The following is a 26,936-nucleotide window of genomic DNA, read 5'->3' as shown; positions in this document are numbered from 1 at the left end:
TCTGAACTCCGGATTGGTATATCTAACTGCCTAGCTAGTATCTCCAGTTGGAATGTAATAACCTGTTGCCATTGAGTAAATTCCGATTCACAGCCATCCTATGTGTTACAGAGTAGAACTACTCCATAGGGTTTTCTTGGCTGTGATCTTTATGGAAGATTGCCAGGCCTTTCTTTTGCAGCACCACTGGATAGGTTGACTACTAACATTTTAGTAGTCAAGCACAAACCACTTGTGCTACCAAGGGACCTGGACATCTAATAGACATCTCAAACTTAATATGTCCGAAACTGAACTACTAATCTTTCTTCCCAAACTGCTCTACTCATAGTCTTTCTCACCTCAGTTAATGGAAAATCACCCTTGACTCCTCTCTTTTAAATCCCACATCTTATCTGTTAGCAGATACAGCACCTCCAATTTCTACGTTATCTTCTTACCATCTTCAGACTACACTCATTCAAGCTACTACCATCTCTGACCTGGATGACTGCAATCAACTTCTAACTGGATTTCCTACTATAATTTCTTTTCAACACAGCCCCCATTTAACATATTAGTCAGATTGTGTCCTTCCTGTGTTCACTCAAACAAAAGCCAAAGTCCTTCTAATGTTCTATAAGGCCCCATATGATCTAGCTTTCCATTAGTCATCTGACTTCATATCTTCTTATTCCTCACTCGTCCTTCCAGTCTAGCCACGCTGACTTCACACACTACAGATATCTACTTAACTAACTCCTTCTCTTTAAATCTTGCTCAAATATCATCTTCTCAATGAAACCTACCTGACAATTCTATTTAAAACTGCAATCTACCTCCTACCCAGTGTTCCAGATACACTTGGCCTTGCTCTTTTTTTTTTTTTTGCAAACCACTTATTATCTTCTACATAATTTGCTTGCTTATTATGTTTGTTGTAAAATTTATGTCCACATTTCTTATAATGTAAGTTCCATGAGGGAAGGAATTTTTATCTTCAAGCATCTAAAACATTGGCTGCCACATAGTAAGCATTAAATTGATATATGAATTTGTGTTAAGAGTAAGCCGAAAGGCATTCTGTTTGGAAAGAGTAGAATTGATTATCAAATCTGAGAAGTCATTGCTATTATCATTATTTATTGTTAGATTTAATTCACCTACACAACTATTGAAAGGGCAAGACAGGGGAAAGATTTAAAAGTATTTAAATGTATTTTGAAAGAACATAAGTAGCTATTTTTAAGCAGACTTCTATTGGTGGATATTTAGCTTACATGTAAGTTAACAACTTTTCTATTTCCAACTTTATTCGTATCTTTGCCTATATGTGCTTGCAAATGTAGAATGAATTACTGAGTGCAAATTTGCTGGGTCAAAGAGTATATACTTTTGAAATTGTGAAGATATAACCAAATTGCTTTTTAGGAGTTTGCATCAGTTTACACTCTCAAGGTGTGTGTGTGTGTGTGTGTGTGTGTGTGTGTATACCTGTATATTATGAATTTCCTGTAATATCCTATTATTACAATAAAAGAAACATATACACACAAAAAATAAGCCAATAAAGTATAAGTACAATGAGCAAAAGAGAAGTGAGAGTTCAATGATAAATGATAGAATTGATGAATAAACAAGTAGTTGGATGCATTTAGTTGATGGATGGATAGATGGATGGAAAGAGGAAAATTAAGTGACTAGATACTTGCCAGGGTATTCCTGGCAAACATGTAAGTGCTCAGCTCAACCACTAGCAGAAATGGTGGTTCGAACCCACCCAGAGGGAGGTGCCTCAGAAGACAAGCCTGGCAATCTGCTTCCAAAAGGTCACAGCCCCTATGGAGCAATTCTACTCCACACACATGGGGTTGCCATGAGTCAGAATCAGCCCTGTGGCAACTGACAACAGATACTTTCCAGGTGTCAAATAGGTGAGGGGTACAAATGGGAAAACAAGGTTCTGAGGAATGATCACAGCAGCAGCAGAAAAGTAACTCGACTTTGACAGGAAAAAAAAACCTCATCCAGGGAAACAATTGCAAATCATATTTTGTTTCTTTTCTAACTAATTTCAAGAGAATAAAATTAATTAGAATGTATGATGCATCAACAAAAGCTTCCCTTCTCATAAAAAAAAAAAAAAACACTCATACTGCTTGAATAAAACAAGTGTCTGTGTCAGGCTTACTGGCAAAGTTTCTGAAATTAAATTGTAAACCATGTGCTAAACTCACAGCTCCCAGTATAGTCATTGCTTAAGAGATGCGGAGTGACTTGGAAGACTTGGATAAAAAAAAATCAAGGTCTAACCTTTAGCATAGTGAACTCTTCTAATAAGGGGAGATATTTCCATAGGCATCTTGGATAATGTTTCAAATCCATGGGCAATCATTCTAGAATATGGCAGAACACTCTGGTACTACTTGGTCACCCCAACCAGTTCATTTCATGTTCCTCCTCCTTAAAAGAAAAAATGATACATGTCGAAGAAATACAGAGGAATACTAAAAGTATATAAAAAAAGATACAGTGGGTAGGAGAATGTGTTCTGACTCCGTACTACCTTTCCTAAGACTACATTACAGTCTAAAATCCACTTTGCTTCTCTCTGTATAAGCCCTAATTCTTTCCTTTTTCTAATCAACGCCAATATCCTGAGGTTATTAAGAGGGACTTCCCTTAAATGGCCTATCTCCAGAGAATTGCGAAGAGATATTTCTTGTAGCAGCACTTGACTGCTTACTGAAAGGTTGACAGTTCAAATCTACCCAGCAGCTCCATGGGAAAAAGACCTGGCAATCTGCACCCATAAAGATTACAACTTAGAAAAACCCTCTGAGGCAGTTCTACTCTATCACGTGGGGTCACTGTAAGTCCATACTGATTTGAAGGCACCTAACAACAGCAACATATTTCTTGTGTGCAGTCACTAGAAAATGTGCATGAAACTATGCCTGGCTGGCATAGTAAATGGGGATGAAAAGAGAACATGTTAGAAGTCATAGAGACCTGAGTTTGAACCTTGACTCTGTTATTTCTAGATGAATGGCCTTAGACAATTTTCTTACCATCTCTGAGTCTTTAAATGAAGAAAAGAACACTTGTATTAATGGCTTGCAGACTAAGCTAGCCTACGGAAGCAACAACTACCATACATTAGAACCTTTTCTTTTTGAATAATGGTCTTCAAGATAAAACGCAAAGGAAGAGGCATATATACCCATATAGCCTGTCATTGTATATTGATTACTGATTTGGGATGTGGAGTAATTTGAAATTTATTTATTCCAAGGAATTTAATGGTCAACAAAGCAAAGCACTAATGTCAGACGTTGCATATGCAGAGAGCATTTAGGTGTGCTTTCACTGATGAAGAAGTTCAGGGCATCTTCCAAATTTATGAAACATCTGTTAAAGCAGCTGGTACTTCATTAAATACAAGTAAAAATGTAGCAATTTGCCTTGGCAATGCTGATAAATGGGAACAGGTGATGATCCCAGAAGAGACTGTGGTTACGAATGAACCTATTGAAATTCTTGTATATTCTTATAAAAAAATAAAATAAAATAAAAATATATGAGAAATAAAAAAGGAGGCCATAGAGGCCCTGGAACACCTTGGGACCATGGAAGGTGGAGTGACTCATTCACATGCCCCATTCAACTTAGATTCCACATTCTAAGTGGGATTCCACCAGACCAAAACCAGTACTCTTTCTGCAGGACTCCCTAAAGTTACCACCTGAAATTTTCCTAATGAGTAGCAACAGAGCAATTTCTAAGACTTAAATTCCAATTGTAACTACTTATAATTAAGAAAAGACACCATTCCATGAAAGTGAAGTTGAACAGTCTTATCTCTAACAGGTAGAAACAACTTAGGATATTTTATTCTTATGCATCTTTATGAGATAGGAAGGTGGGATTTGCTCATTTGACAGGTAAAGAAACAGAGTAATTGACACTTAACTGTACTGAGCATTTTGACACAAATGATCATAATTGGCCAAAACCTCAAAATTCATTGACAATTTTCCATCAGATGTCAATGCCTTTTTATTAGAAATGTATGCTAGAAGTGAAAAATAAATCAGGTCATCTGAATTTGGCAATGAACCAACTAGAAGATGGTTTCTTCTTTGCTCTTTATTCCTTATCTTACCCAGGTGACCAATGAATTTTTCCAAGGTTCGTTGTTCTTTCTGAGCTGGTTCTCACCATATTCAAGGAATTCAAAATTCCCAAACACTCAGCAGATAAAGCAAGGTCAAGAGAAGTGACAACACCCTCATCTTGAGCCTGGCTCAACAGAGCTGCTTTTAGAATTTAGGACTGAGACATGCTCAAATGTTATGAGTTGCTGTGATGATGCATAATTAGATGGTGATTTAAGCCAGAGCTAAAAAAAAAAAAAATGATGATAATCATGGAGGGGAAAGAATAAAATGCCAAAGAAAGCAGTTAAATGAGCCGAAGTGCCTGGCATTTTTGTGATGTGTATCTGTTAGTAATTTGTCAGATTGTAACAATAAAGGTAATTTCATAAATAACAGGTTCATCAATTCACAACAGCCCTCACTGGTATTCAAGTCTAAAGAAAAGGAGTTATATTTAGCTTATCAACATAAAGAAATAGTTATGAAACTTGGGCCTAGCCTATACGTTGCAAAGTGAAATGGAGAGCTGATCATTAATCGAGACAATCAAAGCTTCACAGATTTAGCTTATGATGAGTTTCAAGGTAGCAATTGTTTTGGGGAAGATTTCACAGAATTAAGAAATTAATAAAAATAGCATTCATGGTAAGGGCAGAAAGGCTGTTCCCCATAATCTTCAGAATCACTCTGGGGCTGCTGCCTTCCTCTCCAGTGTCACTGGCTACCCCTTTACAGGCACCCAGGGATCTAGCCACAGAAAGCTTTGCATGTTGCTTCCAATAAGCCTAGATGTTCCATGCCTGTGTACATGTTATTCCTCTTGAAATACCCTTTCTCCTTGTCTCACTCTGTGGTCCAATGGATCGCTTTTGTGTGGCCTGTCCAGCCACGGTCTTGTCGCAACTATCCAAGTGATTGGGTGGGACTGCGCATATAAGGCAACTGTGGCCTGCCAGGGGGATTGATCAGTTTTGCATTAAAAGAGAGCCGATTCCAGAACAGAGGGAGGGTTCCACCACCACCACCACCAAGGAAGAATGGCCCGGAATAGACAGCACGTCTTTTGAACCCAGGATCTCTGCCCTGAGAAGCTCCTGGACCCAGGAGACAGAAAGAGAGCTATAGACCTGAAGACAGCAAGAAGTGGTGGCAGAGAAACTGTGGCAGAAGAGACCAGCAGGAGACCACACAGCAGAGTGGGGTGCCTCTGGGAACTTATTGGCAGAGGCTAAAGGAGCTTTGTAACACTTGCCTGAGTAGGGCAGAGGCCTTGAGCCGGAGAGAGATGTACCTGCAAAAACTGCTGAAAAGAGTCTATCCTGATGGAAGAACTGTATTCTGAGTGTTCCTGAGCCTGAATTATAACCTGTTACTTCCCTGATGAATCCTATAATCGTGAGTATTGTCCGTGAATTTCGTGTGGCTATTGCAACAAACTATCGAACCCAGCAGAGAAGTGGAGTGTCAGGGAGGGATGGTTGGTATTAGAATTGCTAAAGATGGTGGAGAGAGTAGGCATGTCTGACCTCCACCTCATAGGAATCACCCTTGGGCTGTTGATCTTGATTCTCCTTCCCCCTTGTGAAGTAAGAGGAGGTCTTACATGACCCCATGCCCTTTTCACACACTCAAATAGCAACTCATCCCTCAATGTTAAGTTCTGGTGATACTTTCCCCAAGATACTCCCCTCGACTCTTATCTCCTCATCCCCCAGAATGCTTACAAGCCCCTGCTCTGCCTTGACATTCTACCCCGTGGACTACATTGTAATACCTGGCTTACATATCTTTCCTTCACAATTACTAGAAATTCCATAAGGATGATGATTATATTTCCTTGTATTCTCTCAGTCCTTGAAACATAATATATGCTCAATAATTGCTGAAGAATGAACAAATGAATGAGTGGTAGAATTAAAGCATGAAGAGTCAGAAATATATATATATATTGACTCTGTCCTCTCATTGAAACTCTCCTCTTGAGATTATCATCTTCTTCTCAGCACCTATGAAAGGACAGTAATAGGAGAGTCTACAAGTTTCTCCTCAGCCTAAATATTGCTTCTAACTTGAGATAATTAAAAAAAAAAAATGTTTAGGAGAATAGTGACTCAAAATTTCCCTGTAACTACAGTGAATGAAAAGTAGGAGAGTGATAGAGACATATGAGCTATGGCTTATCTTACTGAAATCTGGTATTTGAAAATACCTAGATGAAATGAGAGTACCAAAGTAATCCTACCTAATGGTTTTCCTTTCTTTTGCGATTCAGCGTTATTACAACATATCATATGTCTAGTTAAGAGTTGTTATAATTTAGAACAAAATAGCTCAAAGGACTTAAAATACATATTCTACCACTCTATTTTTCTAAACCACAAGATATTTTTTATCTCTTTGGTTTCAATATTCCTATATATCAAATATCACCTTGATTTTCACAAAGACGACATAACTCAATAGAAACATGAGTTAAACATGTAATTAAAAATCAAAGCAAAAGATTATATAACTAACCCTTTTAACCTTTTTAAAAGTTATAAAACACTGTTTACTTGAAAAAGAATTTCATATGTGTCAGTATTGTAGGAAATAAAATGATATCAAATACATAAAATTTATCAATATGAGCATGTAAAAAGAGAAACCATTCTACACTAATGCAAAATGATTATGCAAATAGAAGAGCTTTTAAAAATCTTCCCATAATCTTTCAAAATAGGATAATTGGCTTTTCCTAAATCATCTATACTCAAGCAATTGTGTTTCAATTTTTTTTTCTTAGTCATAACCAATTTATCTTTTCATTTTCCTTCTTAAGTGTCATCATCATCTTTATACTCATTTAATCCTGGTGGAATGGTGGGATGAGTACCCAAGTGAATCAATGCACAGCTGAGTCCTGGATCAAAAAAATTATCTAACATTCCCTGGAGTAAAATGAATAAGATTTTAGAGGAGGGGGTAATGACGGGCACATAATACTGGAACGAGGGATGTGGAGCACCCTGGGGTTCCTCATACAAGTAATGGGAAGTATATAAAATCCATATTCTATAGAGCAAACTGACAATTTCCTGCTGTGGCAAGATGGCATTTTACCATATTAACTTATATCTGAGTTTAATTTTTTGTTGGTTTTATATATCAAAAATTAGGGGCGAAGAATACAGGACAATCATAATGTAGGAAAATAAAATATTTTATGTGCCTTAACTTGGAAAATACAATTCATCCCAGACTTCAGTACACAAAAAGGGTACTTTATGGCTCTTGAAAGTGCTAAGGCAAGCACTCCCTAGTACTTTATAGTATTAAGTTAAGTTTTATGAGTGTATATGCTCCACCCAAAACATGATCAAGTGAACATCACCAAATAGCACTGGTCTGTGGAGAGTGATTTTCTTTTCTCCTTTTTCCAATGCCCATATGGTAGATACCTACTATAGAATGTGTTATCACCTCCTAATTCTCCTCACCCCCTGAATTCACATGGTTCGCACAAGAGTGTCTGTGTGCTTACACAACTCTATTGGCCATTATTGATTAGCTCAAGGATAGCTACCTGAGCCAGTTGGGCCAATGAATTCTTTCCCGGGATGTTTGAACTTCGAACGGGAGAGAGAGCAGAGGCACTTCAGGAGATAGAAACTATCAGCACCATATTTCCACACATGTGGGAAAATCTGTCAATGGCAAGAGAGAAGAATAAAAATTAAATATAGAGAAGAGACATTCCTAGAGGTGGGGTCAAGATGGCAGAGTAGTCAGACACTTCTTGTAATCCCTTTTACAACAAAGACCTGAAAAAACAAGTGAATCAATTATATATGACAATCTAGGAGCCCTGAACATCAAAGGCAAAGTTGAGAAATTGGACTGAGTGGCAGTGGGAGGGAGAGACAGTTCAGGAGCAGCTAGGAGTTGCCAGACCTGACCCAGCAGGAACCGTCAGCCTACAGACTGGATCAGCTGGCGTATGCGGTTAGGCAAACAGTGGTGCCTGGGATGTGTTTTCAACATCAGGAGAGGCTGAGTGATGAAGAGTCTGTTTAAGTCTTCAGAACGAGCAAAAAGTGGCACTCAATTAGCAAAAGATAAGTAACGTGTCTAACCTACTGCACAGATCAAAAAAACACCCCATTTAGGAAGAATCTCTCTCCCATTTACCTGCCCGCTCCCCACTCTGCCACAGGTCCCAGGTCAGCTTCAGAGATCGCCATGTTTCCTGGGCTAGAAATAGGATCCATTGCACGTCCTGAGCCACTCTCCCAGCTTTGGAGAGGGGAAAATTAACAAACAGGAAAAAATAATCTGCAGCTTCCCTAGCCTGGAACTCAGGGCAGGAATAGCCCCTTTGTCTAGACACAGGCATAAGGGGTCCATGGACACTGAAGGCCTTACACCTTTGCATAGAACTATTTGGGCCTATTTCAACAGCATAGGCCCTCATTAGCACAGTACAACAGGGTATATACCTGAGGCCTATTTTCAACTGTATCAGCTATAAGGTGAAGTGGCACATTCATGACATTTGACGGTGCTGTGCCCATTAAGCAGGGTCCTTACCTACACACATCAGGAGCCTGAGGACTGGTGGCTCCACCCACACCACCCAGCCACCTGTGACAGGGGTCCAAGAATAAGTGCTGCCTCCCAGTCCTTATAGCCAACGGCATTGAGTGCCCATAGTCCAGCTGCAAAACCCACCCACCTACGCACAGTAGGGAACAGGGACATACTTTCCTCACAGACAGGGGCAGCCATCAGGCCCCAGCCTTGCTCCGCACATGACCCCTTACTGCAGCCAGATACCCGTAGCCCAATCACCCCTGCCCATCTAGGACTGTAGGTGAGAGCCTGCACCACACACTTGGTGACTGACTACCTGGACACCTGAACTCAACCCATACAAGAAAAGTAAGCTGACTCCTGGGCTTACATACCTAGTAACAGCTCTAACCACCTGGTGACAGGATGTTAGAGCTTCAAAGTTACCAATAATCAAGCTAGCTCATACAAGCAGCCTATTTGAGCATATCTAAACAAAACAAGAAGCTAGGACACAGTAAGCAAACATAAAATAATAGATATAATAACTTATTGATGGCTCAGAGATAACAGTCAATATTAAATCACATAAAGAGGCAGACCATGATTGCTTCATCAAGTGACCATACAAAGAATCAAGAAACCTTCCAGAGGAAGATAAATCTTAGAATTACTGGTGGTAGAATTCAAAAGATTAATATGCAGAGCTCTTCAGGAATCAGGCAAAACACAGAACAAGCCAAGGAACACAGAGACAAAGTAATAGAGGAACTTAAGAAGGTTATAGAAGAGCATAATGACAGATTTAACAGGCTGCAACAATCCATAGAGAGACTGCAAACAGAAATCAAAAAGATTAACAAATAAATTTCAGAATTATACAACTCAATAAAAAGTCATAGGAGTGGAATTGAGGCAGTGGAAGTCAGAATTAGTGAGATTAAAGATAAGGAACTTGACACCAACTTATCTGAGGAAAAATCAAATAGAAGAATTTTTCTAAAAATGAAGAAACCCAAAGAATTATGTGGGACTCTATCAAGAGGAATAACCTATGAGTGATTGAAATACCAGAAAAGGGGAGTATAATAGAAAATACAGAGAGAATTGTTGTAGATTTGTTGGGTGAAAACTTCCCTGATATTGTGAATGATGAGAAGATATCTATCCAGCATGCTCATCAAACCCTACACAAGGTAGATCGCAAAAGAAAGTCACCAAGGCATATTACAATCAAACTTGCCAAAATCAAAGATAGAGAATTTTAAGAGCGGCTAGGGGTAAACAAAAAGCCATCTACAAAGAAGAGCCAATAAGACTAAACTCAGACTACTCAGCAGAAACCATGCAGGCAAGAAGGCAATGGGATGACATATATAAAGTCTTGAAGGAAAAAAATTGCTCAAATATGATAGCGAAATTAGGGCATTTCCAGATAAACAGAAGTTTAGGGAATTTGCAAAAACCAAACCAAAATTAGAAGAAATACTAAAGGAAGTCCCCCAGGTAGAAAATCAATAACATCAGATAACAACTCAAGACTAGAGCACAGGACAGAGCAACCAGATATAAACCCAGATAGGGAAGTTATAAATAAATCAAGGCTAGAACACCAAAAATAGGGAAACAGAGATGTCAGTATGTAAAAGATGACAACATGAGAACAAAAAAGAGGGACTAAGTAATATAGTCATAGATCTTTCATATGGAGAGGAAGCCAAGGTGATATAAAGAAATAAAAGATTGGTTTAAACTTAAGAAAAACAGAGGTAAATATTAAGGTAACCACAAGGGAAACTAACAATCCTACACCTCAAAATAAAAAAAGAAAAACGTAAAGACTGAGCAAATACAAAATCAACAACAATGAAAAAGATGAAAAAAAAAATACATAAAGAAAAGAGACATTCCATAGTTGCCCGTTCACTAAAAGAAGAAAAGCCACGAGGCAGGACTTGGACATTTAGGCCAAAAGAACGGTGACAAATGATAAAAGCACACTTGATAAAAGAAAATCAGGTAAATTGGAGTTCATCAAAATGAAAAACTTTGTGCATTTAAAGACACCCCACAGAATGTGAGAAAATATTTGCAAATCATGTATCTAATAAGGATCTTATGGAGTCACTCTAAGTTAGAATTGACTCGAGGGCAACAGGTTTTCTTTTGTTGGTGTTTTAATCCAGAATGTCTGAAGAACTCCTACAACTCAACAATAAAAGACAACACAATTTTAAAATCAGCAAAGGATTTGAATAATCACTTCTCCAAAGAAAATATGCAAATATCTAACAAGCATGTGAAAGATGTCAACATCATTAGTCACGAGGAATATACAGATCAGAACCAAGATGTTATACAGCCTCATATCCACCAGGATGACAAAAATCAAAAGTAAACAATAAGAAGTAGGAGTGTGTAAAATTAGAACACCCCTACATTGCTGATGGGATTGTGAAATAGCGAAGCTACTTCAGGAAAAACAGTTCGGCAGTTCCTCAAAATTTACCATATGACCCCTCAGTTCTACTCCCAGCTATACATGCAAGAGAAATGAAAACATATGTCAACACAAAAAACATGTACAAGAAAGTTCATAGCATCGTAATACCTAATAGCCGAAAGAGTGAAAACAATCAAAATGCCTATCAGTGGATAAATATAAAATGTCGAATATCAGTACAATGGAATATTATTTGGCAATAAAAAAGAATGAAGTACTGATACATGCAACGACAAGGAAAAACTTTGAAAACATTATGCTAAGTGAAAGAAGCCGTTCAGAAAAGTCCACATATTGCATGATTTCATTTCTATGAAATGGGCAGAATAGACTTCATAGAGACAGACAGTGAATTAGTAGTTGCCAGGGACTGAGGGAGGGAGAATGGCAGCGAGTGTTAATGGATACAGGTACAGGGTTTACTTTTGAGATGATGAAATGTTCTGAAATTAGACTGTTGCACAACTCTGTGAATATCTCAAAAATCATTGATTCGTACACTTTAAAAAGAATGAATTTAATGTATGTGTCTAAAGCAGTTAGAAAAAAATACATACATACATATATTTCATGTATCTATATACGTGAAAGAATATAAAACAAAAAAAAAAGCGAGCAATAAAACAAAAAGAGTCTGTGCCATGAGATAAGTAAATTTGGGTCAGTGTTCTAGTCCTCATGTTGGAGGAAGAATTAACAGCTCTTTATTGTATCGTTAGTCCCTGGTGGCACAAATGGTTTGCTCTCTACTACTAACCCAAAAGTTGGCAGTTCGAACCCACAAAGTGGCAGCCACAGGATTTCACGTGGCAATCTGCTTCCATAAAGATTACAGCCAAGAAAATCCTATGGAAAAGTTCCACTCTATAACACATGGGATCACCATGAGTCATAATTAACTCAATGGCAATGGGTTTGTTTTTTGTTTTTTATCATTTAAAAATAAGTACATGGAACAGTGAATGAATAAATACCTAAGCCAAAAGGGAACAATGCATGAGCCACTAATGCCTTTCCCATGAACCAAGAATTAGAATTAACCCAACTCTGCTCACTTTAGTTTCATTAAAAGTATTAAAGAGTGAATAGACTCATTTCCAGCAATATGACGGGGTAGATATCCTGACCAACTCTCCCGCTTAAAACAATAAAAATGCTAGATAAGTTATCAAATACATTTGTTTTAAATTCTTACTGAAGTAGCAAGAAAGTAAGGCTTGCTCTGAGTTGAAAACTAGGCAAGAGCAGGAACCTGGAGAGGTAAGTAAAATACTAAAGCCAGCTGAAACTCTGAGAGCATACGGTGAATCCAGGAGGGCTTGAGCTCTGATTGTTTTCAAGGCCTCCCAGAGCTGAGGGGAGATGAAGCCAACCCAAAGGGAGGGGATTTCTAATAGGAGACCCTGTATAAGGAACTATAGCCTCAAACCTTAGAGAAAGTGTGAAGTAAAAATAAATCTACGCCTGCCCCCAGCTCCAAATGACAGCGAGTTAAACCTCCAACCTCGAACCTTGGTACTGGGTGGAAAGGAATATGTAGAAAGAAAATTTTGCTTCCAAGTCCTCAACCAATATTTAGCCCCTGGAAGAGACCCCGGGCTATATTCATTCTTCCTAGACGATCCAAAAATTATCAAGCCAAGAATTTAAACTCAAGTGGGCTCAGACTTGAGGATTTTTGTGAACATGGAATGTAAAATAATTTTGCTTAATATAGCTAAGAAATTATTTTAATTTTGCAAATATGAGCAAAAAGAAAAAAGTGACTAAAGGGATTTGAAAATAAGTAAATAAAATTTCTATAAATGAAAAAGTAAATCATCAAAATCTAAAACTTAGTGTGTTTAACAGCATATTTGACATAGGTGGAGAGCCAATTAATGAATTACAAATGAATAATAACATGCAAACACTTCGGTAATGTTTAAGTACTTGCTTACTATTCTAAGTACTTTTAAAAAATTAACTCATTTATCCCTCATAACAATTCCATGAGGTAGACACGATTATTTCCGCATTTTTCAGATGAGTAAAAATTAGTCATGGATTAAATAATTGCACAAAACTAACACGTGGACAAACCACCCTTCAAATAGAGACAAAATTTCCAAATAAAACTTTTAAACCTAACCTCAGAATTATTACCTTAGGTTCTTAGGTTAATTGATTCAAACTGGAATCTGTTAGTCTGTACATCGCCCTGGTGGCACAGTGGTTAAGAGATATGACTGCTAACAAAAAGGTCTGCGGTTTGAATCCACCAGCCACTCCTTGGAAACCCAATGGGGCAGTTCTCCTCTGACCTATGGGGTTGCTATGAGTCAGACTCAACTGGACAGCAACGGGTTAGTTTTTTGGGGTTTTAGTCTGTAAATATTTCAAATCATATTCTAAATTAATAGCTTGGGTATACTTATTAGTTGTTTTAATCTTATAATTTTGAATTAGAAGTTTATTTTGCTAGATAAGGCACAACTTGAATGGCATAGATCTCTCTTACCCTTTAGACCATAATTCCTACATCATCATCCTCAGACTAATTAACCTGTATAAATTATGTATGTTAAAATTTATTCATACATATTTGCCTTATTCTGCAAAGATTTAAAACAGCTTTCAGGAAAAAATACCAATAATTTTAATATATCAATTTTTTTTTTTTTAAATATCAAGGTCAAGAACATCTAAATTAGAATAAAAGATCAAAACTTGGGTGAAAAGTAGAAGCTTGTAGGCTTCTTAACGGGCTCTTTTGAGCCAAGCCACAAAGGATATCTGGACCATCAGCAGGTACCTTATCAGAAAAATAAGGACATGCAGTGTGAACGCTCATCTTAATCACATAATCCAGTGTGGTTTGGGGCTTTGTTTTTAGGAGTTGTATTTAGAAGTTTTTCTCCAGACTTCCTGATGCAATTTTTCAGTTGTTTCTCTTCCACCGTCATTTTAGTCTTTATACTAGCTGTGTCAAGTTTACTTTCCTGAGGGTGTTGGTTTGTTTGTTTTGTTTTGTTAATGGAATCAATTATGGCACTATCATTTCTCTGATTTAATATGCTTCTCAGAATATAGTTTTTTCTGTATTTTTAGTACATTTTTCTACTGTTTATCATCATGGAGAAAATGGATCTGACAGGCATTTTACAAAAAATCATCTGGTTTCTGGAACTCAATACATTTTATAGTGCTTGAAACATTTCATTGTCCATGCCAGTCATTTTGCTTTCCCCCAAAATAAGTTTATATTGATTCATGATATACCACACTCCTTTCCCATTATTTCAGCTAAGCACATTTTCAGATTCTTTATCCAAAGTTTACTCTTCACAAAAACATTAAATATAGCATGAGATGGAGTTTAGTGACTTTAAAAAAATAACAATTTTCAGCTGAAGATGTAGTTTCTGTTTTTATTATAGTATATGTTTCGAATGTTGTATTTGTAGATTTGTGTCAAATTTCCTTATGTGTGTTTTATTTTAAAGAAATTTGTAACACAGTAATATTGGCAGCTTACAATTCTAAACTTGTGAAATGAAAAAGATATTTTTGAAGAAAAGATGTATGTGCTACATTGTTCCTTCCTTAAGTGGGGACATGATGGGAAAATGCAAACATTGTGGTTGTTGAGTGTCATCAAGTAGATTCCAGCTCATAGCCACCCTATGTGACAGAGTAGAACTGCCCCATAAGATTTCCAAGGCTGTAATTTTTCAGGAGCATATAGCCAGATTTTTTTTCTCACTGGGACCCCCTGGGTGGGTTCGAATGGAGACCTTAGCAGCTGAACACTTAACCGTTGTGCAGCCCCAAAATCCAAACCAAACTCATTACCAGTGAGTTAATTCAGAGTCACAGAGACCCTACAGGACAGAGTAGAACTGCCCCATAGAGTTTCCAAGGAGCGGCTGGTAAATGCAAACTGCCGACCTTTTGGATAGCAGCTGAGCTCTTAACCACTGTGCTACTAGGGCTCCTAACATACAAATTAGTGAATTAAAAATTAAACTTAAATCTGGAAAACAAATGACCAGAGTAGGAAAGAAACCACTTTTCCCAGGACACTAGATGACTTGACTTTAGGTCAGTCTTTTGGAATACAGTCAGGAGACACAAAGTAAGAAATGAGATGGAACTAGCAAGAAGACAGAAAAGACAGTAAAAAAGTGGCTTAGCAAACTCCACAGCAAGAGGAGAATAAAGGAACACATTGCCCCTTTATTACATGGACAGAAAAGAAATAATAGAGGATACCAAGAAGCTGTGGGTTTAAAATTGTTTTGTTGAGGATTTTTTTTTTTTTTTATGAACGCAGTCAAAGCCTCAAAGCTGAGAAAAAAGGATAAAAGAAGGGTTAGCACATTGAAGAAACTGCTCAAAATGCTATCACTATTAGGAGCTCCGATTGCACTTGTTGTCTAAACATTTTATTATAAAACATAAACATATTTTATCCTGAATTTTATCTAATTGTTTCACACACATGCACACATACATACACCTATATGTTAGAAAAAGTACTTTCTAATTAGATTCTAAATTCCCCCAGTGGAGAAACAATTTGTATGCTTATTTTGCATATGCTAGTTTCCATGCAGAGCAAAGTGGATAGCAGATAGTCTTAAAATATTTGTTAAATTAAATTTTGACTATTAAAAAATCAGATGAAAGTTATCAAAAATGCCTTTCAGGAAATCTAACTCTCAGAAAAGTAAAATTCGATATACTATAGCAGCTTAAATTTAATCTTGGTTAGTCAGATGATGCCTTAGGTATTTATTTTCATTATAGAATAGATCTCAGGGCTTTTAATTTTTAGTTATCAACCCTAAGAAAACAGAAATATTAAGTAATAAGGACACTTTATTAAAAATTATAGCCAGCCCATTTTGGGTGATCTGCATTTTAAAAACAACAACATTCATTGTGCAGATCACATAAGTAGTGGGCATAAAATGACTGAAGCATAGAACCAAGAGCTGCTATATCCAGTCAGGGAATTTAACTGCATCACACAACAGACAAAATGGCAACCATTCATTTCAGCTCTAACCCAACATAGAAGTGCCTCTGTCTTCAAAAAATCCTTCCCAGCTCTCCTGTCAGGCAGTGCTGACCACAAAGAATCCAAGGACAGCAAGTGGGGTGCTCAGAAGCACAGACAACTCCAGAGCCTTGAACCCAGAGGAGAAGTCACTCCCATGGTGGTAAGTAAGTTGGGGCCAGCAAGTGTGCCCTTCAAACAGATTGGTAAGCAATACATTTACAATCTGAATTTTAAGCTATTGCAGATCCATAAGCTAATAATTTTCTGCAATTAGTAGCGAAAAAAAAAAACACTGCTGTCAAGGTTGATTTCTACTCATAGCGACCCTTTAGGACAGAATAGAACAGCCTCATAAGATTTCCAAGGCTGTAAATCTTTATAGAAGGAGATTGCCATATCTTTCAGCAGCAGAGTGGTTGATGGGCTCAAACCACCAATCTTTTAGTTAGCAGCTGAGCCCTCAACCACTGCACCACCAGGTTTCCTTAATTAATAATAAGAGCCCTAATACGAAAGATGGAATGGCTGAAGACAATCCTAAGAGCCAGATCAGCTAAAACAGAGACACAAATCTGAGCCGACCAGAAAACAGATGAGGATATTAGGACAAGAGTACCATTGTACACCATACATAAGTATTCTGAAGCTGAAGTATTGTAGTACAGTAGACTGAGCAGACAAACTTGGCTCAGTTCCTGGCTCCAGCACGTTCTAACTATTTGATCCTGGGAACATGAAACTAGCCATTCTGGGTCTCAGTAGCATTTTGAATGCTGTTGTGAAACTTAACCAGAGCAATTTCAATCAAGTCGATTTCAATTCATAGCAACCCCATGTGTATCAGAGTAGAACTGCGCTCCATAGTGTTTTCAATGGCTAATTTTTAGGAAGTACATCTCCGGGCCTTCCTTCCAAGGTGCTTCTGGGTCAACTTGAACCATCAGCCCGTAGTTAGCACCATTTGCACCACCAAGGAACTCCATTATGAAAATTACAGGAGATTATTTCAAAGCACCTGTTCTGGTAACTGATAGGTTGCAGGTGCACAACAAGTAGTAACTAATTTTGTTATTGTTCTTCTTGCTGTCATTGTTCTAGGTATTGTTCTTTTTTTAAGTCAAATGAGTAGGACAACTGTTCTTGGTTCTTATTCTGTAGTGTGACTTCAGTTACTTTCAAATAATGCTTATGTCTTCTTCATAAATCCAGCTAAAGGAACTCCTGCAATCAAGGTCATGAAGCAAAATGGATGAACGGTGCCCACTTAGTTTTGGGGCGTTATATAAAATAATGGCAGGAATTTTTATAATGATTTGTTTTATATTGGGTGTTGATAATTCTAAGAGTTAAGGAGGCAAGAGAAGATTGCTTGAAAAAGTATTTCTCTGTTACTACAAATTTTAGATCCAAGAGCATTGAGCATCAGTATGTTAAAGCTGTCCCCTCATAAAGGGTTCAGCATAAAGCATAGAGTCAACACATGGCATTTTGTTATTTAAAAAGAAAATGATACATATTAACCAATTCCCAAATAACCCAATGTTAATTGTTTAATTAAACCACACAGTTGTTTCTCTTCAAATGGTACTAAATGAAGCTAAATCCTGGATACTGTAGGAAAACAGTATAATATAAAATTATAGCAAAACATTTAAGATTAGGGTTTGATGCTTCAGATCTTTAATTGACACGCTATCTTTTGGTACATATACCATATTATACCAGTTGCCATCAAGTCAATTTTGACTCATGGAGACCTGTGTGTTGTAGAGTAGAACTGTACGCCATAGGGTTTTCATGGCTGACTTTTTGGAAGTAGATCGCCAGACCTGTCTTCCTAGGCACCTCTGGATGGGTTCAAATTGCCAACCTTTTGGTTAGTAGCCAAGAGCTTAACCATTTGCACCAGCCAGGTACATAGAGTTGCTGCATTTTGAGAAGAGGAGTCAGGGGATCTGGAGCAGGGATGACAGACAGTAAGCTTCAGTGAACCCCTGTCCCCTACACTGTGCTGTCACCTGCCTCCGCCTCACACTGTCCTTCCAGAAAGGAGTGATGTCGCTGCAGTGAATCATTTGGGCTCCATGTAGCACAACCCCTAACTCTGTGAAGACCCATTTTCCTTATTGATTTGTTCGGCGAAATACTGAATATGCCTATCAAAAGAAAAAAAAACAAAGAAACAACATAAGGTCCTAGAATCAATACTAAACCACAGGTATCCATAAAAAAGAGTTCAGTTTTCCACCGTGTACGTGTGTGTGTGTGCATGCATGTGTGTGTGTGTGTGTGTATTTCCTCTGTCTTTAAGTACTGCTCATTCAGTTATGTTCCCACAGAGTTATCTACTCTGGGTTACAATTTGTTTAAACATAAAACATGTGTACATAGTAATTCGTGATATATTATAATAAGCATTATTGATATGATAGCCCACATAAGTGCCAGTGGAGTGATTGCTCATGGCTTTCAGACATCAAGGTGGGCCCACCCTCTATGTTCCTAAAAATAGAATTAAATACATTATTGTTTTTTAGAATATACCTATTTACAAAAAGGAAGTATGTTTTTATTATACCAAGAGTGATTTGTTAGAGAAAATAATACTTGGATAAGAGTTTCTCAAATCTAACAAAGATATCTATAAAATAATCCAAACAACTGGTTTAAGAAAAAAATTCTACACACAAGCAAACCAAAAAAAAAAAAATTATTTGATTAAAATAACTTATTTTCATACTTCCCACAGGTTTCTTGGAGAAGTTAGAAGTAAACAAACTTTCCCTAAAAATTATTTAGTTGAGACAATTTGAACAATTGAGTGAAAATGATTGACAGAATGTTTACTTCAAAATAAGTGACTACCACATATAGCTGAGTGCCACTCACACAGAAAGTCCTTAATAAATGCCTGTTGATGAATGTGTATGTTTTAAGTACATCAAGATAATTGATCCACATTCTATACATCTTAATGCTTCAGTTAAACATAAAGTGCCCATGTTTTACAACTGGGGCTTAATGTTCAGTCATCCAGTCAACAAACATGAAACTAAGTTTCTGCTATTCATTTATTTGTTCATTCATTCAACAAATATTTATTGAAAGCCTAAAACATGCTAGCTAGGCACTGCCTTTGGCTTGGGAGATTTAGCAATGAATCCAATTGACAGTTTCCATTTCCTCCAGAAATTTGCAGACGAGTGAGGAAAAAGAGAAAATAAACAAGAAAGCAAATAACTGTATAAATAAGACATTTCAAGTAACATTAAGTGCTATGAAGGAAACATAAGGTAGAGTTTAATCTGGGAGAGAGAGAGGAAAGACCAACTTTCAACACTGAAGATAAAAGTCTCTGAAAGGTCAGTTTCTGAAATAAATGGAGTTACCTCCTCAAATATCTGGCAAAGAAATTTCCAGGCAGACAGGGAAAAGGCAGGAGAGTGGGAATGAGCTTAGGTACTTTGAGGCCAATATGGCTGAAGAAGAATGATAGGTATTTTAATTTTATCCTAATGCAATGACAGACATCTGAGCAAGATTTTTAATCAGGTTAATTGAAGAATAATTTGTACCCATAAAAGTTCACCCATTTTAAGTGTACAGTTCAATGAGTTTTGTCAAATACATGAGTCATGTAACCACTACTCCAGCACCATAATCAAAGTATAGAATATTCCCATCACTTTGAAAAGTTGCCCCAGACCCATTTGTAGTCAATCCCCTCCCCCACCATGAGCCACTAGGAATCACAACAAACCAAACCCATTGTCATCCAGTCAATTCCAACTCACAATGACCCCATGTGCTTCAGAGTAGAACTGCTCCATATTGTTTTCTTGGCTATAATCTTTATAGAAGCAAATTACAATGACTTTTTTCCATGGCATTGTTGGGTGGGTTCAAGCTGCCAACCTTTACATTAGTAGTCAAGTGCAAACTGTTTGCCACCCACCACCCAGGGATGTCATATGAATGGACTCAGACATAATGTCAAATAAAAAAAAAATCATAGAGTTTGCAATTTTTTGTTTCTGGTTTCTTTCACTTAGCATAATGTTTTTGAAATCCACCCATGTGGTTGCATGTTTATTGCTGCATAGTATTTCCTCCAAGTGTCTGTCATTTGGTCGTACTGTGGGGGCTTACGTGTTGCTGTGATGATGGAAGCTATGCCACCAGTATTCAAATACCAGCAGGGTCACCCACAGCAGACAGGTTTCAGTGGAAGAAAAACCTGGCAGTCAACTTCTGAAAAGATTTAGCCAGTGAAAACCTTATGAATAGCAAAGGAACATTGTTTGATATACAGTGCCAGAAAATGAGCCCCTCAGGTTGGAAAGAACTCAAAATATGACCAGGAAAGAGGGGCCACCTCAAAGCAGAGTTGACCTTAGTGACATGGGTGGAGTTCAGCTTTGGGGATCTTCATTTGCTGATGTGGCATGACTCAAAATGAGAAGACACAGCTGAAACACCCATTAATAATTGGAACATGAAATGTATGAAGCATGAATCTAGGGAAATTAGGAATCATCAAAAATGAGATGGAACACATAAACAATGATATCCTAGATATTAGTGGGCTGAAATGAATTGGTTTTCCATTTTGAATCATATGGTCTACTATGCTGGGAATGATGACTTGAAGAGGAATGGCGTTTCATTCATCGTCAAAAAGAACATTTCAAGATCTATTCTGAAGCACAGCGTTGTCAGGGATAGGAAAATATCCATGTGCCTACATGGAAGACCAGTTAATATGACTATTATTCAGATTTATGCACCAACCACTAAGGCCAACAAAGAAGAAATGGAAGATTTTTACCAAGTTCTGCTTCTGAAATTAGTCGAACATGCAATCAGGATGCATTGATAATTACTGGGAATTGCAATGTGAAAGTTGGAAACATAGAAGGATTGGTAGTTGGAAAATATGGCGGTGGTGATAGAAATGATGCCAGAGAGGATAGAATTTTTCAAGGCCAATGACTTCTTCATTGCTAATAAGTTATTCAACAATATAAATGGCAACTATACACATGGACCTTGCCAGATGGAATACACAGGAATCAAATCTACTATATCTGTGTAAAAAGACTCTAAAAAAGCTCAATATTATCAGTCAGAACAAGGCCAGGGCCAAATGTGGAACAGACCATCAATTGCTCACACGAAAGTTAAGCTGAAGCTGAAGAAAATTAGAACAAGTTCATGAGAGCCAAAGTACAACCTTGAGTATATCCCACCTGAATTTAGAGACCATCTCAAGAACAGATTTGACCCTTTGAACACTACTGACCGAAGACCAGACCAGTTGTGGAATGACATCAAAGACATCACACATGAAGAAAGCACAAAGTCATTTAAAGACAGGAAAGAATGCAAAAACCAAAATGGATGTCAGAAGAGAATCTGAAACTTGCTCTTGTATGTCAAGTCACTAAAGCGAAAAGAAGAAATGATGAAGCAAAAGAGTTGAACAGAAAATTTCAAAGGACGGCGTAAGAAAACAAAGTATTATAATGGGCTGTGAAAGGACATAAAGATAGAAAGCCAAAAAGGAAGAACACGCTCAGCATTTCTCAAGCTGAAAGAAGCAAAGAAAAAATTCAAGCCCGAAGTTGCAATATTGAAGGATTCTATGGGGAAAATATTAAAAGACACAGGAAGCATCAAAAGAAGATGGAAGGAATACACAGAGTCACTATACCAAAAAGAATTGGTCCACCTTCAACCATTTCAGGAGGTAGCATATGATCAGGAATCCATGGTACTGAAGGAAGAAGTCCAAGCTGAACTGAGGGCTCTGGCAAAAAACAAGTCTCCAGGAATTGACAGAATACCAATTGAGATGCTTCAACAAATGGATGCTGCCCTGAAAGTGCTCACTTGTCTGCGCCAAGAAAGGAAGACAGCTGCCTGGCCAACTGACTGGAAGAGATCCATATTCATGCCTATTCCAAAGAGAGGTGATCCAACTGAACATGGAAAGTATCAAGCAATATCATTAATACCACACACAAGTAATATTTTGCTGAAGATCATTCAAAAGCAGCTGCAACAGTACATCGACAGACAACTGCCAGAAATTCAAGCAGGATTCAGAACCAGGACATGAAAGAAGGAATATCATTGCTGACGTCAGATGAGTCCTGGCTGAAAGCAGAGAATACCAGAAAGATGTTTACCTCAGTTTTCTTGACTATGCAAAGGCATTCGACTGTGTGGGTCATAACAAATTGTAGGTAACATTGTGAAGAATAGGTGTTCCAGAACATTTAGTCATGCTCATGAGGAACCTGTACACAGATCAAGAGGCAGTCTTTCGAACAGACCAAGGGGATACTGCATGGTTTAAAGTCAAGAAACGTGTGCATCAAGGTTGTATCCTTTCACCATACTTATTTAATCTGTATGCTGAGCAAACAATCCAAGAAGCTACACTATATGAAGAAGAACGGAGCATCAGGATTGGAGGAAGACTAACAACCTGCATTATGCAGATGACACAACTTTGCTTGCTGAAAGTAAAAATGACTTGAAGCACTTACTGATGAAGATCAAAGACCACAGCTTTCAGTTTGGATTACATCTCAACATAAAGAAAACAAAAATCCTCACAACTGGACCAATAAGCAACATCATGATAAATGGAGAAAAGATTGAAGTTGTCAAGGATTTCATTTTACTTGGATCCACAATCAACACCCGTGGAAACAGCAGTCAAGAAATCAAAAGATTCATTGCATTGGGCAAATCTGCTGCAAAAGACCTCTTTCAAGTGTTGAAAAGCAAAGATGCCATCTTAAAGACTAAGGTGCACCTGACCAAGGCCATGGCATTTTCAATAGCCTCATACGTATGCAAAAGCTGGACAATGAATAAGAAAGACCAAAGAATTGCTGCCTTTGAATTGTGGTGTTGGTGAAGAATATCGAATATACCATGGACTGCCAAAAAAAACAAACAAATCTGTCTCCGAAGAAGTACAGCCAGAATGCTCCTTAGAAACAAGGATGGCAAGATTAGGTCTCACATATCTTGGACATGTTATGAGGAGGGATCAGTCACTGAAGAAGGACATTATGCTTGATAAAGTAGAGGGTCATCGAAAAAGAGGAAGGCCCTCAACAAGATGGTTTGACACAGTGGCTGGAACAATGGGCTCGAGCAAAACAATAATTGTGAGGATGATGTAGGATAGGGCAGTGTTTTGTTCTGTTCTACATAGGGTCACTATGGGTTGGAACCGACTTGATGGCACCTAACAACAATGACAGTATTCCATTGTTTCTTAATACAGTATAGATATCCATTCAACAACTGATGAACATTTTAGTGTTTCCAGTTTTAGGGAAAAATTGCAATGAACATTCCCATATAGGTCTTCATGGGGGCGACTTTTATTGGGTAAATACCTAAGAGTGGCATTGCTTGGTCTAATTATACATCAATGTGTAACGTTAAAAGAAACATCCGAGCTGTTCTCCAAAGTGGCTGTCCCATTTTGTACCCCCACCAGCAATGTAACAGAACTCCAGTTTTTCTATGCCCTCCCCAATATTTGGTATTGTCAGTCATTTTTAAATTTTAACCATTCTCCTGGATGTGTAATGGTATCTACCTCACTGTGATTTTAATTTGCATTTCCATGACGATTAAAAACGGTAAGCATTTTTTCATAGGCTTATTGGTTATTCTATAACTTCTTTAGTGGCATGTCAGTTCAAGTCCTTTTTTTTATTAGCTTGTCTTGTTATGGAATTGTACGAGTACTTTATATACTCAAGGCAGAAATTGTTTTTCATACATGTTTTGCAGATACTTTCTCCCTGTTTGTGGCTTCTAATTTCATTTTTTTTAACAATTGCCATTTTGAGAGCATAAGTTTTTTAATTTTTTATTTTAATGTATTTATCTAGTTTTAGTATCAAGGCAATAATGACTTCATAAAATGAATGGTAAAGTATTCCATCCTCTTCTATTTTCCTATAGAGCTTGTGTAGGACTGAAAATACTTCTTCCTTGAGGGTTTTTTGTTTTTGTTTCTGTTGTCTGTCTGTTTGTTTGTTTTTTAGAAAATACCAGTGAATACATCCGGGTCTGGAGTGTCCTTACAACAAAGTTTTTAATGTAAGTCAACTTGCAAATACAAGGCTCTTAAACCATGTATTTCTTCTTGAATAATCTTTGCTATTTTGTGTGTCTCCAGAGATTGGTCTGTTTCATCTAAGATGTCAAATTTATTGGCAGCAAATTGTTCATAACATTTCCTTAATATGCTTACAGTGTCTCTAGGATATGTATGGTGTATATATCCTCTTTCATCCCTCATATTGATAATTTGCATCTTGTCCATTTTTTTCTTAATCAATTCGGCTAGAAGTTTACCAATTTTGTTCATTTTCTGTTTCATTAATTCCTGTTCTTTATTATTTCCTTCCATACGCTTGCATCGAGTCTGTTTTTCTTTTCCTGCTTTCTTAAGCTGAAAACTTAGATTGTTGTTTATATACCTTTCTTCTTTTCTAAGTCTTAAATGCTATAAATTTTTCTCAAAGCACTGCTTTAGCTACACCCTCCAATTTTTTTATATTGTGTTTTCAGTCAGTTCAAAATATGTTCTACTTTTTTGTGTTTTATTCTCTTGCCCATTAGAAAGTGGAAGTATTTTGTTTAATCTCAAAATATTTGGGGATTTTCCAGATATCTTTCTATGATTAATTTCTAGTGGTCAGTGAAAATACTTTGTATGATATCAATCCTTTGAAATACTTTAAGAAGTGATTCAGAGCCCAGAAAATAACTTATCTTGGTGGTTGTTCCCTTTGCACTTGAAAAGAATGTGTGTTCTGCTGTTTTGCAGTGGGTGGGTCTATAAATGTCAATTGGGGAAAGTTGACTGATAGTGTTGTTTAAGTTTTCTATACTCTTACTAAATTTTGTCTACATGCTCTGTCAATTACTTAGAAAAGATTATTAAAATCTTCAGCTATAATTGCAGATTTTTCAATTTCTTCTTTAATTTCTACGAGGTTTTCTTTGGTGTATTTTGAAGCTCTTTTATGTTCTTTTAGGATCATTAGCCTTCTCAATGGACTGATCCCTTTCTCATTATGAATTGCCCATCTTCATCTCTTTACCCGTGATGATATTCCCTGTTCTGAAATGTACTTTGTCTGGATAATATACCTACTCCAGTTTACTTTGGTTGATGCTTTCTCCATCCTTTCGCTTTGTAATTATATTTAAAGGGTGTTTCTTGTAGACAGCATATAGTTGGTCCTTGCTTTTATCATCCAATCTTTCATTTAAAGTCATTATTGACCAGGTACATTTAATAAAATTCTAGATGTAGTAGCATTTAGATCTACCATTCTAATATTTGTTTTCTATGTGTCTCATTTGTTCCTTTTTCATCCTTTTCTGTGTTTCTTGGGTTAACTGAGATTTTTATAATTCTATTATATATCTGTCTTAGTTATCTAGTGCTGTTCTTAACACAAGTGGATGGCTTTAACAAAGAGAAATTTATTTCTTCACAGTAAATTGGGCTAAAAGTCCAAATTCAGGGCATCGGCTCCAGGGGAAGATGTTCTCTCTCTGTCAGCCTTCTCATCAACGTTCCTCTGGACTAGGGGTTTCTTCACCCAGAGACCCCATGTCCAAAGGACACGCTCTGCTCCCAGTGCTTCTTTCTTGGTGGTGTGAGGTCCCCAACTCTCTGCTTGCTTCCCTTTCCTTTTCTCTCTTGAGAGATAAAAGGTGGTCCAGGGAAGCTCCCTTTACCTTGGATCAGGAAGGCAACCTGGGTAAGGGTGGTGTTACAATTACACTCTAATCTTCTTTAACATAAAATTACAATCACAAACTGGAAGACAATCACACAATACTGGGAATCACAGCCTAACCAAGTCAACACATATTTTGGGGGGACACAGTTCAATCCATGACAACATCTACTTCTCTACTATTAACCAAAAGATAGACAGTTGGAACTCACTCAGAGGTGCCTCAGAAGAAAGGCCTGGCAATCTGCTTCCAAAAGGTCACAGCAATAAAAACCCTATGAGCACAATTCTACTCTGCAACATATGTAGCAGCTGTGAGTCAGAATCAATTCTGGGAAGCTGGCTGGTTTGGGTATTAGTTAATTAGCTAAACCTCTTTTATTTTTTTCATAAGGTTTTAAATATACATTTTAACTTATCAAAGTATATCTTCAAATAATGTTATGCCTCTTCAAATGCACTCTAAGAATCTTACAACTGTATATGCCAGTTTCTCCCATCCTACCATTCACTGCGCTTGGAAGAACTCTATCACGTGATCTTCAGCATCATTCCTATCACCAAGGTAGTGATAAGATGCAATGTTGGAAGCACTTCCTCATCTCTGTCAAGAAATTTGGTGGGCAGAACCAACATGGCACCCTAGACATATCCATTATGGCATCCCCCTGCAGCAAGGACTCGAAAAACCAAGTAAAACAGATACAAATGTCAATCCTAGAAACCTAGGCACCAAATGAAGGGGTAAAGAACTAGATCAAACAGTGAATGGGAGAAAAAAACAGATGAAAAACAGAGAACAAAGAGAGATAGGGAGTGGAGGTTCCCTGCCAACTAACACGGCACAGCATTACCGTCTTGGAGCACATCCAGCAATGACCCTGGACAGTGAGTACAGGAAG

The sequence above is a fragment of the Loxodonta africana genome, chromosome 26, assembly GCF_030014295.1.
Source record: "Loxodonta africana isolate mLoxAfr1 chromosome 26, mLoxAfr1.hap2, whole genome shotgun sequence".
NCBI lineage: Eukaryota > Metazoa > Chordata > Mammalia > Proboscidea > Elephantidae > Loxodonta > Loxodonta africana.
The sequence above is the reverse complement of the archived record's forward strand: the minus strand, read 5'-3'. Positions refer to the sequence as shown.